Raw genomic sequence first — 16,747 nt, 5'->3', positions numbered from 1 at the left:
CATCTTATGATGTGTTAAGACTTCTGTGCACTTCACTGCACATGGATACAGGATTTAAAGTCAGTGTATTGCAGCCTAAGGAGTTTCTTTAGCATCTAAAATAACATTCATGAACACTATATAATGGTGCACTTACATTCATGGACGTTAAATTACGGTGCACTATTCCTTTAACACTACTTGAAATCCATTTTTCTTGGTCAAATTTTGGGTTTGTGGAAAGCTGAGATGCCAAAACAATTGGAAAAGTGTGGTATTAAAGACTCCACTTAGTTTAGCAGCTCTGTGGATGTCTGTTGCTGCAAGAAGTTCCACTAATGACAGTATGATGTCCGACTGAAGTGCCAGGTTCCACGCTACCCTAGGTCTTACGCTGCTCAAAGTTAAGACTGTGTTGAGCTCTGCACCAATACACAGTAACTTAATTTTTCATTTACTGCAGTTGGTTTCTAAGGAGTCAACTCATGCATGCCAGGCTGGAAACCCTAAAGCAAAACACCTGTCTGAAGTCCAGGACCATGCCCGAGTGCTACTCACCTTCCCTCTCCCCTTTTGCCCTGGACTGCTCTTCCCCAGGGAGGTTTCTCTTCATGCATTTGTGGGAAACTAGGCTCTGACACAAATGTCATAGGTTTTTCGCCCTATGTGAGGAGATTGTGTTATCAAAATCACTTCCTCTTGAGCTCAACTCTTGTTTGGAGCCTAGTTAGGAATTTTACTTGTTTCTTAAGATTTTTACTTGGTGAGCTTTGTCTTTGTCTTATTCCTTGGTGACCTCAAAATGAGACGACAGGAAAGTCATCAGTTTTCCTTTAAAATTCTTTTTTTTTTCTTTTTTTTATTCAGAGAAGATCTTTCCTGTAGGGATTCTAGACATCCAGCTAAGCTCCTACCATGCTGGGTTATTTTGACATGTAACTGCAGTTACACACAGTAATTAGGAAAAGAAGGCTTGGTTCTTGTTTTGGAGAGCGTGACAAAACTCCCCTCTTTGAAGTAAGGTGCACACTGCTGGGAAAGGGCTTGGTTGCACCTGCAGGAGAAAAACATATGCTACATGAGAAATGCAGAGCATACTATCAACAGCTGCTTACTTTCTTGGTCCTTTAAAATTACGCACATTTTGCAGAAAGAGCATTTTGATTTCATTGATTTGTTCTGAGATTCTCAAAGTGGTCTCAAGAGGATTAAGATGTACAGTTCCCATTAATTTAAATTGGAATTACCAACAGTTAAATATAACTGAAATGATTTGGGAAATCCTAGGTTTTTTTTTTTATTATATAACATTATTCAGTGCAATTAACCTGCAGAGCAGGGAACTCCAAGTGAGGTGAGCAGGTGGAATAGTGATTTGTGGTGGTGCCAGCTCTTTTCTTTTGACAAGCCTGGCTTGATTCAGGGTTCAGGAGCCTCTGCATGGCCCATCTTTTACTGCAGCACATGCAGTAAAAGACTGCCCAGGAAGGTCAGTCATGCTCACAGACTAGAAGAGCTGCACTCTCAGCTAAAACAATTTCTTTTAGACCATGGTGAGCAGGCACTGCAGGTGGATGGTGCTCCAGAGTTGAGGACCAATGTCTATTCTTAAATCTCATTTATCTGACATAAAAGATCCTGTTTATATCTGTATGTCAGAGAAGCAATCAATTTCTGCTGTCCTGTCAGTGGTATACAGGACAATCTGTCTAACTGGTACATTAGATTCTACTGCTCAAAAAATGCATTTGTGCCTGTTTCTTACCTTATGTACTTTTGGTTACCTTGGCTTTTCTTTCATTTGCCTATTGTTTCTAATATTCAGGAATAAAACCGCGGAGACAATGTAGCTATATCTGTAGCTTGATATAAAAGGGCAATGCAGTCATTATGTTAATAGCTAGGAACTTCAAAGACCTCAATTATATCTCAGGCTTCCTGCACAATGTTTGGCAAGTCATGTGCTCTCCCTATTTCTTACGCATCCCTCACAGAAGTCATGCATGCTGCATATATACATGAAAGGGAAATTGAAACTGGTGTGCACAGCTCTGACTGGAACTGGAGCCAATGTCTTCATCCCCAAATCTGTGGGAGTATGTCCTTAAAGTTATAAACAGTACTGTCAATATGATACTTAAGTGTGACAACAGCCAAATTTTAATTTTTTTGCATTTCAAGTAGAAGTCTGAATTTGAAGCATTTTTAAATGGCAAATTCTTAATAAAGAATATATTAAAACCAGCTTTTGGCATTAACTTAGTGTTTCAGGTGTTAGATCGTTTGAAAAGTATGAGCAACAGAGAACCAAAGGACAGCACTCTAGTAGAACTACCTTTGTTCATAAATTCACTTAAACAGTTTGTCTGATCCCAGCCCTGTAAATTGCGTAAGGGGAAAAACATCACTGTGAAACCCTCACTAGGCATTAGTAAAATAATTGTCTTGGAAGATTAGGAATATTTTAAAATTGAGTTCTGTGTGAGTGGTGCTCCAGGTAAGCCCATGTTGACATACTCTTCATCTATAAATTACTGGGGGAAATGAATGGTGCCAAGCTGGTCTAAGTAAATGATCAGAGTACATTATTTCCACAAAAAGGTAGGTATAGGCTAGAATAAAATTTTGCATCATGGGTATGAGAGCACTACTCTGGGAAATAAGTACATTAGGGCATGCAGCTTTCTTGGCATCAGCTATTATATCCTTTTAAGCCATATTTCTGATAGTACATTTCCTTCTTGAAAATTGGGAATTTGTTCTATTTTTATAGAAAAGAGCTTATTGCAAATTGGCATACTCTGCTGTGTACACAGCTTTCTGTGCCACATAGGGACCACAGGGCAATTATCAGAGACTTCCATTGAAGGACTTGAGTAATTTGCCAAACGGTATTTTGTTTTCAGATAAAGTAAATAGTTTTAGTACCGAAGGGCATTTAAGTGCTCTAACTTTTTGCTTAGTTTATTTAAATTGTCTTGTTTCTCCTACCCCTTTAAAAACATTCCTCTGTCTACTGAGTTTTCCATTTTTATGTGCTCGAGCACAGTTATGTGACTAATTGCCTTTAATGTCTTCTGTGAATCTGAGCATATGGGAGCTCATCCCAAGATGTAGCTGTGTGAGGATGTTAATTTAAAGGAGGAGGTCAGTTAGAGACTTCATTAACAGTTTAAAACACTAGGTCATCTGTATGAGGAAACAGAATGATGTTTTTGACAGCTGTGGTACTCTCCTTAAAAATAAAACAACGTCTGATATGAATGGCTTCACAACGGCTTATCTTCTACCAGTAGTAGATTACTCCCTGTCTTAACGTGCTGGTGCACTGCAGAAAAGACCCATAGTCCTACCTATTGCCCATCCAGATCATCACAGGAAGACTGGAGCATGTCCCTTAATCTGCCTATTTTTCTATGCCTCCAATAAAAATGCGGAGAATGCACATCACAAGCCTTTTAATTCTACCCTCTGCTCGCTTCTAATTTTATTTTTATACTGTTCAGTGTTCTTTTTCCAGTGAGAATAAGCACTGCCATGTGTTGCATGTGTGTTAACAAAGTTGTCTTCAATACATACAAGCTGTTCCTTGAACAACAGAGCTAATAAAGCTTGGTTTCCTCTTGACTTACCTCCCGTGTTTCCTGTGCCCAGACCAGTCTTAAACAAAGACTGGTCAGGCACACGCTGCGAAGCTGTTGGGTAGGTGAAACATCCCTCCCTTTCTTTTAGAGCGTGCCTTACCTGTCTCCAGCTGCTGTTTTTCATGAAGCTGTTAGGAATGTAACACCCGAGACCTCTGCTGCTCTGTCACGTGTAATTATGGTTGGCCAGGTTCAAAAGTCGTTACAGAGGCCTGGCAGACGTTGTGATCCCATAAGCTTTGTTTCCTTAAGGAACCCAGGCTAAAATTACCTTCCCATATTACACGGTGTTGTATCATATTACTTAATGCGTGTCTTCAGGAAATGATAAATGCCAGGCAGCTTTCATTACCTGCAGCGCTAAGTGCACTCGTCGTCCTTGTTACTGCGGCAGCGCCACGAATTCCTAACATTTCCTGCTTTTTGGAAGGAACTGTATATCCTCCTGTGCCGTACAGCTCTGCTTTGTCAGAAAGCTCGCTTCTTTTCCTTTTAAGTTCACCTTTCTCTTCTGTTTTGTCTTGCCGGGGGACCGTTAATTCTGTCATAACAGAGTACTTGTTTGTCACCACCTCCCAGCTGGTTTTCGGAGAGGAGCAGGTCTCTGTTTGCGGAGGGAGGCAGGGCAGGCGGGGGAGCGTGGAGGTGGTGTGAAGGCTTTCTGCGGTTGACTTGCTCTTCCCTTTTGCTACTGTGCCGAGAATTCTCCATGCTGGCTTTTTCACTCTGGCTGCTTTATCACCTGCAGCAGCCAGCCTTACCTAATCCCAGCCAGTGTCAATCAATGATCCCTCTTCTCCTGCATCTATATCTTCCCTTACTCTCAACTTTTCAACACATTCTTGTGTCTCTACTAACAAGTGCTTTTGAACAGATGCCACACGGCACCTTATCAGATCCGTTCAGAAATACGCATCTGGATGACTTTTCTGCGTGCAAGAAAAAGAATTGGCATCCCTATTTTGTCTTTTATGTATATATCAAATAATGGATTCAAGGTAGTTTAAGTTGGAACTAAATAGGTGTGACTCTTGTGAGACTTTGATTACTTTTCATGGTATACAGTACTGCTGTTCATAGCGAAATTATAATCATCTCAGTGTTTTCATATAATTACTTTGGCAGCAAATGTAACACGGTGAAACTGTGAAATAGTGCCCACCGTTCCTGAAAGGTTGAATGTCTAAAGATGATGATAGGTAGGTCCCTTTCAGTGATAACAAATGTTTGAATTCATAGTAACTGACCCACTGCTGCTTTTTGAGTTGTAGGGTTGATTGTTCTGTTGATTTCTCCCCACCCCAGTCATATGTGCACTCTGCAATTTGTTTAACTACCTTTTCGATCTTGACCAAGTTCTCTTGCCAGACCTTGATTCTGAAGTAAAACAGAGGAGAGATGCAGATATTAACAGTGAGTTTAGTCTGAATACCTTAACATAGAAAAGCAAATGAATAAACGCATTCTTCACCCACTTCCTTTCAATTTTTATCCCTTGCTATCTAGTGTATTGATGATGGGTTTTTCTGACTTCTCACACCACACCCCCAATCTTTTCTTTTTTTTGGTATCATCTTTTCCTGGGTTTTACAGGTGTGTCTAAACCTTAGTGGTGTTCGCATCAGACTAACTCCACCTACTGAGTTCCTTTAATACCACAATTTGAGAGCAGGATGAATGAAATCCCTTCATCTAAAATAGTTCACGTTTTAACATCATTCATCTCTGGCAGATTGCTCCCTACTAGTATAAAAGTGCCTGGATTGCTGTATGTAAAAACAGCAGGCTGTGGAGCATGCGAAGTTTCATTAGCCTGTTTTGCACGTAGGTCATAGAAGGTGCTTAAAGGCTTTGTGTACATTTAAATAACTTTCATTATCTTTCTTGTCACAGTTGATTCTTGGTCTCAGGTTTACTTTAGCTTTCCTCACCTCTGAAGTTGTCCTTATCACAATGTTCTTGAGGGTAACAGAGGTGAATCCAGTTTTCTATTTTTCATCTCTCTTGTAATTTTGTCTTGCGCTTTTATAGAATGACTCATCATGGAAAAGAAAATGGCTATTGGCAAGCTGTTTTCCTAAAAAACAAAAACAAACAAAAAAACCCCCCAGGTTTATTTGTCAGGTAAATAAAATGAACTAATATGGTCAGCAAACTGGAAGGCTGTTTACCTTGTTGTTTAGTCTTTGACTTCTGAGTGTGGAGTTCAGACTTTCTGGGGGCATTTTACTGCCTTGACACATGCTTATGTGGCCAGTTCTTCTCCCGACATGGGGGAAAAGTAAACCTTGTTCACAGTACCAGGTGGTGCGTCTTAAGCTTATTCTGTGTGGTCCTGTTCGTTTTTTCAGTCTTGTTTTCTTTACGTGAGGTTATTTGTCCATGACCATTCCAATACGATCTGTCTTGAAATAACCGGTCACCGATGGCAGATACGTAAGTATCAGTACAATCATAAAACCTTTTCTACTGTTTCATGGGTTGTGTTCTGGACCTCCTGTGCTGGCAAAGACCTACACTTGTTCCGTGCATTCTACTCTGGGATGTAGGTTTGTCACATCACGTCTTTGAACTGTTGTATAACACTTTTTTAACTTGTTTTGTGCCGGTATAGGTGAACTATACTTCATAGCAGAGCTAAACTAAGGCCTTAAAATGAATGCTGAAAGTTGTTGCTGTTCCTTTTTAATGATGTAATTTGGGAGATATTTGAGAGAGTGTATTTTATAAAAGCCTCACCAGCCTAAGTTTCCCTTAGGCACAGAGCAGCAGTGTGATGCATTGTGCTTTCTTACTGTGATAGTTGCAAGATATCAAAGGTAATCATAACACTGAAGGAGGTATCAAATGAGAAGAAAAGCCTTAGAGCAGTAAGTTTGCAGTCTGTATTCCAGTGCATTATGAACTGATGCATGGACCAACTTCAGGCCTTTTGAGTGGTTGAGGCCACGCTTTGGAATTGTTCCAATGTTCGCAAAGCCATTAATAATTTCTGATTAAATGCAGTAATGCAGGATAAGAGTCATCCTTCACAACGTGAGGTTTGTTCATAAGTCTGCGCAGAACTGAAGTCTCTATGAATGATTCCCTGTACCACTGAAACCAGGAAGAGTGCCACAGTTTGCTTCAGTGGATGACAAGACTGGGGTATAAAATACAGGCTGTAGCAGGAAGTTTGGCTTGATTGTCTGATTCTAGACATAATGGAAGGAGAAAATAATTAGAAGGGCTTTGGCTAGAGAGCAGAGGTGTTTTGAGGCATGATCTGGAGGTATCAAAGTCTATAAAAAGATGTAAGCTTCATCAGTGTTTGACCTTTTTGAGTGGAACTTAGAAAAACTTTTGAAGTCTAGAAGCCCTTATGGAAATCATTTTTCCACAAGATGTTTTTTCCTCAAATGACTGTTGTACCAGCCATGAGGATTCTAATTGTGCTGACAGACAGAATGGCCAAGCCTCTGCACCTGGAGTGGCTTGTTGGTAGTCTAGTGATTTGAGTTCATTCAGCTGTAATATCTGGTTGTTTTTAAAATTTTTTTATCCCTCATTTGTTATTTTGATTTGTGCTTTTTTAGAAAAACAAAAAACATGAGCTTTAAATGCAAAATCTTGGGTTCAGCTTTAGAAACTGAGCACACGGCTCTTGTGTGGAGCCCAGTTTAAGGCAATAGGGTTATTTGTTCATGTCCGTTTGCATGGAACAGCATTCAAGATTGGGCATCAGTGTAGTCCGTTAATCCATAAATAAGTGTTACAGATAAGTTCTCAGGTAAAATCAATGGTACTGTTCACCAGGGAAAGCATTACTCAGTGACTCTAAATGTTCAGATTAGGGGCCTTGGTCTGGGTACCAAGTTTTTAATATTTTTTTTTAATCTTCCTCCCTGTATCAGCGATGTGGTTATGAGCACTGCCCTTGAAGGCAGACAGCAGACAATCTGATTGTTTTTCAAATTGAATGCCTCACCTGCTGTTTGTAAACGTGTTCTTCTCTCATTTACCCTGTTACTGAACAAACAGTCATTGATTTCTGGTGCACGTGTTTTTTAAAGCAGCAACATCCAAGATTGGACCCAAATGCGGAGCCTGTCTGCTTAGTGAGGTATCCCGCTTAAAATTGCAAACTACTTCAGAAACTGTAGCCAGTCCTTTTTATTGTTATTGATTCTGCTAATAAGGAAAATGAACACAGCTGAAGAGAACACACAGGTTATTAATGCACACCTGCCCTGGCAAACGTGAATTTGGAAACTCAATGTGAATTGCATTTGACTTGAATATAGGTGAAGGGTAGCTTTACAGCAGAAAAGTGGTTAAGACGGTATAAACGTATGTATGCCATTTCTTCCATTAGAACAGAATAAATTGCAAACCCGGTGATGCCAGTGTTGTGACAGACGACAAAGTTTGTTTGTTGTTCTGGAACGGGATCTGTGTTTTCTGTAAGAAAAAGACACAGTGGACTTATCAAATGCAGACCTTGTATTTTGTAGGGATTGTGTATATCCTTAATGGCATGTGTTTAGTCTTTTATTTTGCTTGTTGTCTGTCATTTTTACAATGTGTCTTAGTCATGTTGGTTCGATTCTCATGTGCATACCTGATCGGTTTTCCTGCCCCTGCAACTTTGATTTTGTAATAGTACTGGGAAGCCTCTAGCTCATCCTACCAGTTGCATTAGGTACTGTGCAAATGTATAATGGAATATAGGCTTAGTTTCCATGTAATATCAGTGCTGACGCACAAGACAAAGTGTGGGTAAAGGAGATTTAACCAAAAAGCAGAGACTTAGGCTGTGATTTTCTAAGGAGGTCAATCTCCTTTTTATTATTAATATTTTTTAATTTTTGAAAGTACCCCTAGTAATTGAAATATGAGTACAAAGAAAAAATCTGCTTCAGGATGGGATTAACTCAAGTGGTGAAGTTAAGTCTAGTTTGCCTTCAGATTTCGGAAAATGAAATTCACTTAGCATTCTGGTCTGAACTGTCCTCTAATGTAGGTGCCCAAAATTTCCCTGTGGCTCTCCACTGACTATGTATGCTGTCTAGAATTGGCTAATGTAATTACTACCTACAATCAAATGCAAGACCCCTGAGTTCATCTAGTACAGTGCTTTAATTTATAAATTACAAGATGCTGGCGTGAGACAGAGCAACATGACAGTATGTTTAATTCCAGAATTAAAGATTACTTGATTACACTTTTCTGTAGCTAGTTTCCAAGTACTGGCTACTTTTCATGAGAATACTTATCTCCATATCTTTCTGGGAGCAAAGTGGCTTCACAGGTGTGTCTGAGGAGTGCCTTACATTAACTATTCCACATGTTAAAGGATGAAGAATACTGTAGCATTTTCAATGACTTGCCTTGGGCCATAAGCCACATTCATTTCTTCACAATGGAGCTATTCAGTGCTACTGATGTGACAATATATAATTAAGGCATGTGGAGTTAAAAGCAGTTTTATCAAAGAGAATATACAAAGACATCGTACAATTTCATTAGAAGGTGGACTGCATTCTTCCGTATACAAATAACAGATTAGTGTTTGGTGATTAATCACTTGCATTCAGAGGAAGGGTCTTACGCTTCTAGGGCCAAAATTTTTACGATATTAAATGTGTGGAAATCCACTGATGACAATAAAGCCAGGCTGATTTACACCACCAAAGAATGAATTGCGGTTTTTCTCTACTTTGGGTGGTATTGCATATTATTGATTATATATCCTTATTCTAATGTATGTAGAGCATTTCAGCAGCTCTTGCTGCCAATGTGCTGACTAAACTGTTTACCCTTTGTCTGTGGTTCTGACTTGATCAACTTTTTCCCTGTGGAACGTTCACCATAGTGTACTTTGCTGCACAAGTCTGTGGACAGAGTAAATTGCCTTGAACGGTCCTGCCCAGGGGCCCCGATGCTTTTCAAGCCAGCAATTTTTACACAGAAAAGCAAGACATGTCAGCCTTGGTCCTTACTATGGATTATATGCAGATATAAACAGATTAGACTTAGTCTAATTGGTGAGAGGCCATGCCTGTACGGATTCGCAAGCCTTATGCAAACATTGTAATTCTAAGTACTTCAAAATAGTATATTCTCTCATAGCTGTATCCTTTGTAATTATTTCTGTTATGGAATTCTTCATGTTTTGGACTGAGGGGTTTTTTTTAGAGCACCATTAAGAGAGAGAAAGGATGAGGAACCCCGGTTTGGACCATAAAGCAGACTATAGAAATCTGAAATAAAACTTTAAAGAAAATAATGCAATTTTACTGTAAGGTTTTCTGAAACTTGCTACTGAAACAAATGCCAAAACAAGCATCACTTTCCTAAGTCTTGCTCAAAGATTAAAAATAAAAAAAGCAGTAGAGTCAAACAGCAGGTCTGTTAAAGCAGCAGGCCAGCGTGAGTTTGGGCTCCTCTTCCAGGTCTAGCACTGCTTGACCATCACAAATTGTTGCTGTCACAATGTTAATACCTGAGATTATGTAAGTGTGTCTCTTTTTCCTTAGCAATTAAATGCCGAAGTTTTAGTTATGTGTATTCTTTAGACATCATCTACAGCTGCCACTGTTCCTGTTACAGATACTGATTATGTCAGTGAAATTCAGCATGGATGCTCACAGGGGAACGAGTCAGCTGATGAGACTCCTGCATGTATACTTACCTCCTGGGCTAGCCGTTTAATTGAATGTAAAATCAATTTTCAATTAGTGGTGGTTTGGCACCTCATATTAGCTGTTAGAATTGTGACTAAAGGTAAAGAGAAAAGCATGCAAATCTGTAATTAGTTTTACCTTAATGAAATGAACATTAGCAGCATTAGGAAGAGATATGCTGCATACTTAAGAGAGTTCAGAAGGATAGTTAACACTGACGTATCCAGAGATGCTAACCTTTACCAGGCTGGCGATGTGCTTGGTATTGCTGCATTTATCAAGGCCAGGACAGCTAGATAGAAATTATTTTGACTGCTGTTTGAGAAACAGTGCATCCCTACATAATGCCCCCATGTTTTAGGTTATTTTCCCTCTTGAAATGGAGACAAAAACTCACGGTAGGTCAGTCAACACTTAATGTCTTAAACCAGCCCTGCTGCTGGGGAAAAAAAATAACTGGAAGCCTCAAACTGAATTTTTCTCAATGAGAGAGACTTGACAGGTCTGATTTAGACAAAAATGATTTAAAAACATATCTATGGCACGTATGTCTGAATGCCCTGGAGAATATAACAACTACAAGTGGAGTTTCTGTTACTAGTTGTCTTAAAAGTTTCTAAGAAGATCTTGTCTGTGGTTTTCCAGTTGGTGGAGGATATCTGTCTTCTAGTGCAGGAGGCCTAGCCCCTTTCTTATCAGTGCAGCTACATCACCTCATAGTTGAGATCTGGTCAATAATTTTGCATTCAGTTCCATACTGCAAGTCTATTCCAGAGTGACCATTATTTTGCAACCATTGCCTTTTAGGCTATTTGTTTTAAATTGTTGCAACATAAAATCAATACAACATAGCAGGGCTCAGATGGTAAACACTGAAAATGGGAATGCTCTTTCTTCTATTAACCCTTCCACGTGTGTGTTCATTATTTTTAGCACGGGGGATTGTGTGTTTCTCTTTCCCCAATTTCCAACAAGTTCTACTTCTGTAAACAGCCTAGGTGATTTTCTTTCAAGTGTTTCAGCAGAAAGTCTGCCCAGGTCTTTCACAGGCTTTTGGGATATGTTTAATGAGTAACAGTGGAGAAGTAGTTAGAATGTTGCGAGGGCAAATTGGATGGTCTTCATATTTCATTACTTACTTTTCTGCATTACATAGACTCATAGAATCACAGAATAGTTGGCTGGAAGGGACCTTTAAAGGTCACCTAGTCCAACCCCCCTGCCCTGGGCAGGGACATCTTCAACTCGATCAGGTTGCTCAGAGCCCCGTCCAACCTGACCTGGAATGTTTCCAGGGATGGGGCATCCACCACCTCTCTGAGCAACCTGGGCCAGTGCTTCACCACCCTCAGCGTAAAAAAATTTCTTCCTTATATCTAGTCTAAATCTACCCCCCTTTAGTTTAAAGCCATTCCCCCTTGTCCTATCGCAACAGAGCCTGCTAAAATTTCTGTCCCCATCTTTCTTATAAGCCCCCTTCAGGTACTGGAAGGCTGCTATAAGGCCTCCCCGGAGCCTTCTCTTCTCCAGGCTGAACAACCCCAACTCTCTCAGCCTGTCTTTACAGGAGAGGTGTTCCATCCTGCTCATCGTTTTTGATTCCCTCTTCTGGACCCGCTCCAACAGGTCCATGTCTTTCCTGTGCTGAGGACCCCAGAGCTGGATGCAGTGCTCCAGGGGGGGGTCTCAATGGACTGTCCCACTAAAGGACAAATGGGCAACATTAAAAAAAAAAACACCAAAACCAACCATGCAATTCCCATTAGTAAATCACAAGTTATGAAAGTAATTTAATAATGCACGTGGGGTATCTGAAGTATGAATTAGTAAAATCTTTTCAAGCAGCACTGTCTGACAGCTGTGGATTTTATTTTTTTTAATATTCACCCCAAACTCTTCATAACTACAGTACCAAGAAAATCCCTAACAATATCTGAATGTAGGATCTTGCTACTGAGCACCTACTTATATGCCTCTTCCTTAGCTGTATTTTAAAAACCCAGGGATGGCATGGAGCACTGGCTGATCATCTTATTGCTGTGTGCATTTCTAAAACCGCTATTGTAGTCCTTAATGACAGACTGTTGAATTTTGCTTAGGCTTGTTAATCCTCTTATGGGTGCCATGACTCCACTTCCAGCAGGACTACCTCTGTGCTATTGCTGGACTTGAAAGCCTGCGTCCCATCCCGCAGTACATGCAGATCGAGCGCGTTTGCAGTAAGCAGGGTTTTATCGCTTTGGTCTCCTGCCAGTTCTAACAACACTCAATTTCTGCTTTGCTCCCTGCTGAGTGTTAGAGTAGCCCCAGAGCTACAGTGATTTAGTCTGACTGCTCAAGGCCCCAGGACTGTTCTGTGAGCAAGGGTTGAACAAGTTGCTGGAGATTTCCCCCATTGTATTCGCTCTTCCTTGGTTGTTCCCTTCATACAGACTGGCACCATGTCGATTCTTTGCTACTGGGATGGTCCTTGGAGAATGGACCAGTGCTGTTAGCATAATGATGTATCGGTGTCCTTTGCTGTTCTTCCTGCTCCAAGTCAAATATAGGTAGTAATGGAAAAGTTGCAAGAAAGTTTGAATGCTCCTATGGATACATGTGGTTTTCTTCAGGTGTACTGTGGCTACAGATGGCCTTGATTTAGCATCCAAGCTTAAAACTATTCCAGTTATGTCAAAGTTCAGTTCTAAGGCTGGATCTTAGTTTTCTAATTCAGTCCCATTTCTACCATTTACAGGCATAATTACAGTAATTTATAGCAAAAAGAGCATCTGTTGTGCTGCTGTTTAAATTGATTTCCTGCAAGCAGTCCCGTGTATATATTGGTTAGTATATTTTTATGTGGGTTGTTTTATAAACTGATTATTTTATTTTCAAAGAAATTTTTAGGTATGTGTGACAGTTCCAAGGAGCAAATAGCATTTCTTTTTATTACAGTTTCTTTTTAGGCTTGGCAGTTAGGGCAGTTTGAAGGCGAGAATTCCTTTGAAGTCAGTGGCTTTTCACTACTGCATTGCTAATAAGCTTGCTGGGGGAGAAGAGGGAAAATAGGTGCCTATTGAACTTCTATATTAATTTTGTGTAGTTAGAGCTATATTTTCTTTCCTTTCTCTACTCCATAGGCACATAAGACTCTCTGTGGCTTTGAATTAACTGTTGTGAAGCAGTCCTGTTTGTACAACCGAAAGAGGGATGTTTGACCTCATAATCAAATGGGACTTTGACATCAATGGCTTTGACAGAATCCGGATGAAGTCCTTGTCCTGGTTCTGGCTGGGATAGAGTTAATTTCCTTCCTAGTAGCTGGTACAGTGCTGTGTTTTGGATTTAGGATGAGAACAATGCTGGTAACACACCGATGTTTTAGTTGTTGCTGAGCAGTGCTTACACTGGTCAAGGACTCTTCAGCTTCCCATGGTCTGCTGACTGAGAAGGCTGGAGGTGCACAAGAAGCTGGGAGGGGGCAGAGCCAGGACAGCTGACCCAAACTGGCCCAAGGGCTATTCCATACCATGGGACGTCATGCTCAGTATATCAACTAGGGGAAAGCTGGCCGGGGGGGCCGCTGCTCGGGGACTGGCTGGGCATCGGTCAGCGGGTGGTGAGCAATTGCACTGTGCATCACTTGCTTTGTATCTTCTATTATTATTATTTTATTTTATTATTAAACTGTCTTTATCTCAGCTCACGAGTTTTCTCACTTTTACCCTTCCGATCTCTCCCCCATCCCACCGGGGCTGGGGGGAGTGAGCGAGCGGCTGGGTGGTGCTCAGTCGCCGGCTGAGGTTAAACCACAACAGTCCTTAGTGCTGCAGTGAGTGAGTAACCTGCGTTAGAGAGGTGGCAGCGGTAACAGGATGCTTTTGTTGAAACAGCATGTAAAATACACGATGACAAAGATTAGCAAGGATGCAGTATGTCTAGGGAAAGGCAGCTGCTGTGAAGGTGCAGCCTTTACTGTACAGAAGATTTGGGTACAATTTTATAGGAAGGTGCCTTACAAACAAATCTCCTTGAAAACGCTGGTCATACACAGAGATGTATTTCTTGCATATTTTCTAGTGCGTCTTGACTCTTCTGTGTTGCTTCTTGTTAACTCTTCTGTCTCAGTGCTGTGGTTCTTCAAAGGCAAAAAAGAATACCAGTCAATAAATACTTAACAATAGTATAAATTATGTAAGATAGAATATGCAATTGTTATAGGGGGAAGCACAGAAATTAATGGGTGTGGGTACAGAATGCCATAAACACCAAAATACCCTGAATCTTTACAAGCAAAACAGCATTAGCTGTGATAAAATGAATGTTTGCAATTGTTCCTACAAATTTCTGGATGTTTATTGAAATGTTAAGTGGGCTTATGTGTGAGAAGCCATTGGCAACTGTAATTAAATTTTCCCTAAACATATATAATTTATGGCACGCTTATTCTCTGTAATAAGTAAGAATTTAAAAGCTTAAGGAGCTTCAGACGAACTGCAGCAATGTCTTAATAAGCTTCTCCATCTTACTGAGCACTTCAGCTATCTTTAATGACTTTTACTGTTGAAGTGTTCTAAAAGTTTATTTACCAGTCTCTGTTTACATTAATTAGTATAGTTATTTCAAAATCAAAACACTTACAAGCTCTTTAGCTCAAGATACCTTATTCTTGTCTCATTTTATAAAGTTCCTAATTGTATTGTTTCACACCAATATTGACTGCTGCAAGTAAAAATAAAAATGTATATAATTTCTGTCCCTGAGCCAAATAAAAGCAGCTATATGTAATGCTGTGGAGAAAAATCACCAGAAGGAAAACACTGCAGAGAACCCTCCATCATCTCTCTGAAACTTCTATTCAGCTAGTGATGGGTGGGTAAATAAAGTTTGTGGTGTACCAGTGAAAAGGCTGGTGCTGGGCACACTTGAAAACCAGGCCATATAGCCAAGTTGTGCTTTTCATGCTGACTCAGTTAACAGCAGTTTTCTGGGGAGACCAGTGCTCTGTCAGCACAGGCTTTGCCTCATCTACCTGCACCAAGGTAACCCCAGAGTTTCCAGCATAATTTTACAGGGGAATAGCTGATGTGAATTATGCCTCTCTTCTTTCAGTGAATACAAAGATAAAGTAGGGAGTGGTCTGCTGTCTTGCACCTGGAATATTTATTTACGTATACAGAAAATCTTCCCAGAAGACGTTACCAGAGTGCCGGGAGCTTTGTATAACCGAAATTCTTTATTTCACTGTCACTTAATCCATATTGCATAGCTGTTTTTCTCCTTCAACACTTTCATTGACAGAGCATTGTTATTCTCAGAACCTTCAACTGCCAGTGATAACTCCACTGAAGAATGATCAGTCTGGGAATTTTGTAACTAGGCATAATTTGCAACACTTTTTTCAACTCCATGCATTGATGATTGCTACTTAACATTTAAAGATAAATCAATGCTGTGACACACAAGAATTGGCATAATAAATAGGAAGATTGCCAAGCCATTCTTTAGGCTCAGAAAGAGCTAGCCTGTGTGCACGTGTGCAAATGCTGCAATTTGTGCAACATTGTGAAATATGGATAATAGTCTGCAAATACAGAATAGGCATCTTTATTACTCTTCTGGCGACTTCAATATTTTAAAATTTATATTCACCAGAGACAGGATGTCTTGGATCATCTAATTCTACATTTGAACCTGACAATCATTTACAAGCAAGGACAGCTCAGCAGCGAATATTAAAATGTAGAAATAAGGAAGAGTTCTTTCAAAGGGCAGAATACATTGGTAATGTCATGTGTTATAACCTATAAACTGTACCTGCATAAGTACTTGAAAGGCTGTCAAGCTTTTTAGATAAAAACTTGACGTCTCCAGCAAATAAATCTTTCTAAAATGTTGACCCTCTATTTTTCTTGAGCCAGTTCAGCTACGGAGAAATCATGATCAGGCATGCTCCATCAAGCTGTTATTTTCTGTGATAACAGGTGTTTGTCAAACTTCTCTTACAGCTGTAGCCTGGACATGGACATACACAGGGATGCATAGGAAGGGAGAGTGAAAGCACTGGAATGCTGTTAGTCATCTTGCAATTGCCTGAACAAGTATCTGCCTTTTTAGTGCTTTCAACTATCACTGTTTCTAAGGAAAACTTACGGGTCTGCATAAAAGCCATGTTTTGGATATTGTTGGTAAAAGATAAATCTCCTTTACTTTGTTCCACTTCAAAACGCGTCATATGCATTTCAGGACTTACTCATTTCGAGCTGTCCAGGCATGGCAACTAGACAATATTGGTGATATAATGAGTCACAGTATCAATAACAAACTAACTCTAGCTAATTGCTAACTTCAGTTGATGATAAACTAAGCCCAAACCTCATGGTTGGTAAATGGTTTCTGGACGCTGCAGCTAGGCTTAAATGTGGGTTTTTACTCTTTGTCCAAGAATTGGCCTAATGAATGCTCTGCATCTACAGC

The sequence above is a fragment of the Pygoscelis adeliae genome, unplaced genomic scaffold (genome assembly GCF_000699105.1).
Source record: "Pygoscelis adeliae isolate BGI_AS28 unplaced genomic scaffold, ASM69910v1 Scaffold75, whole genome shotgun sequence".
NCBI classification, from domain to species: Eukaryota; Metazoa; Chordata; class Aves; order Sphenisciformes; family Spheniscidae; genus Pygoscelis; species Pygoscelis adeliae.
This window is presented reverse-complemented; position numbering follows the sequence as displayed.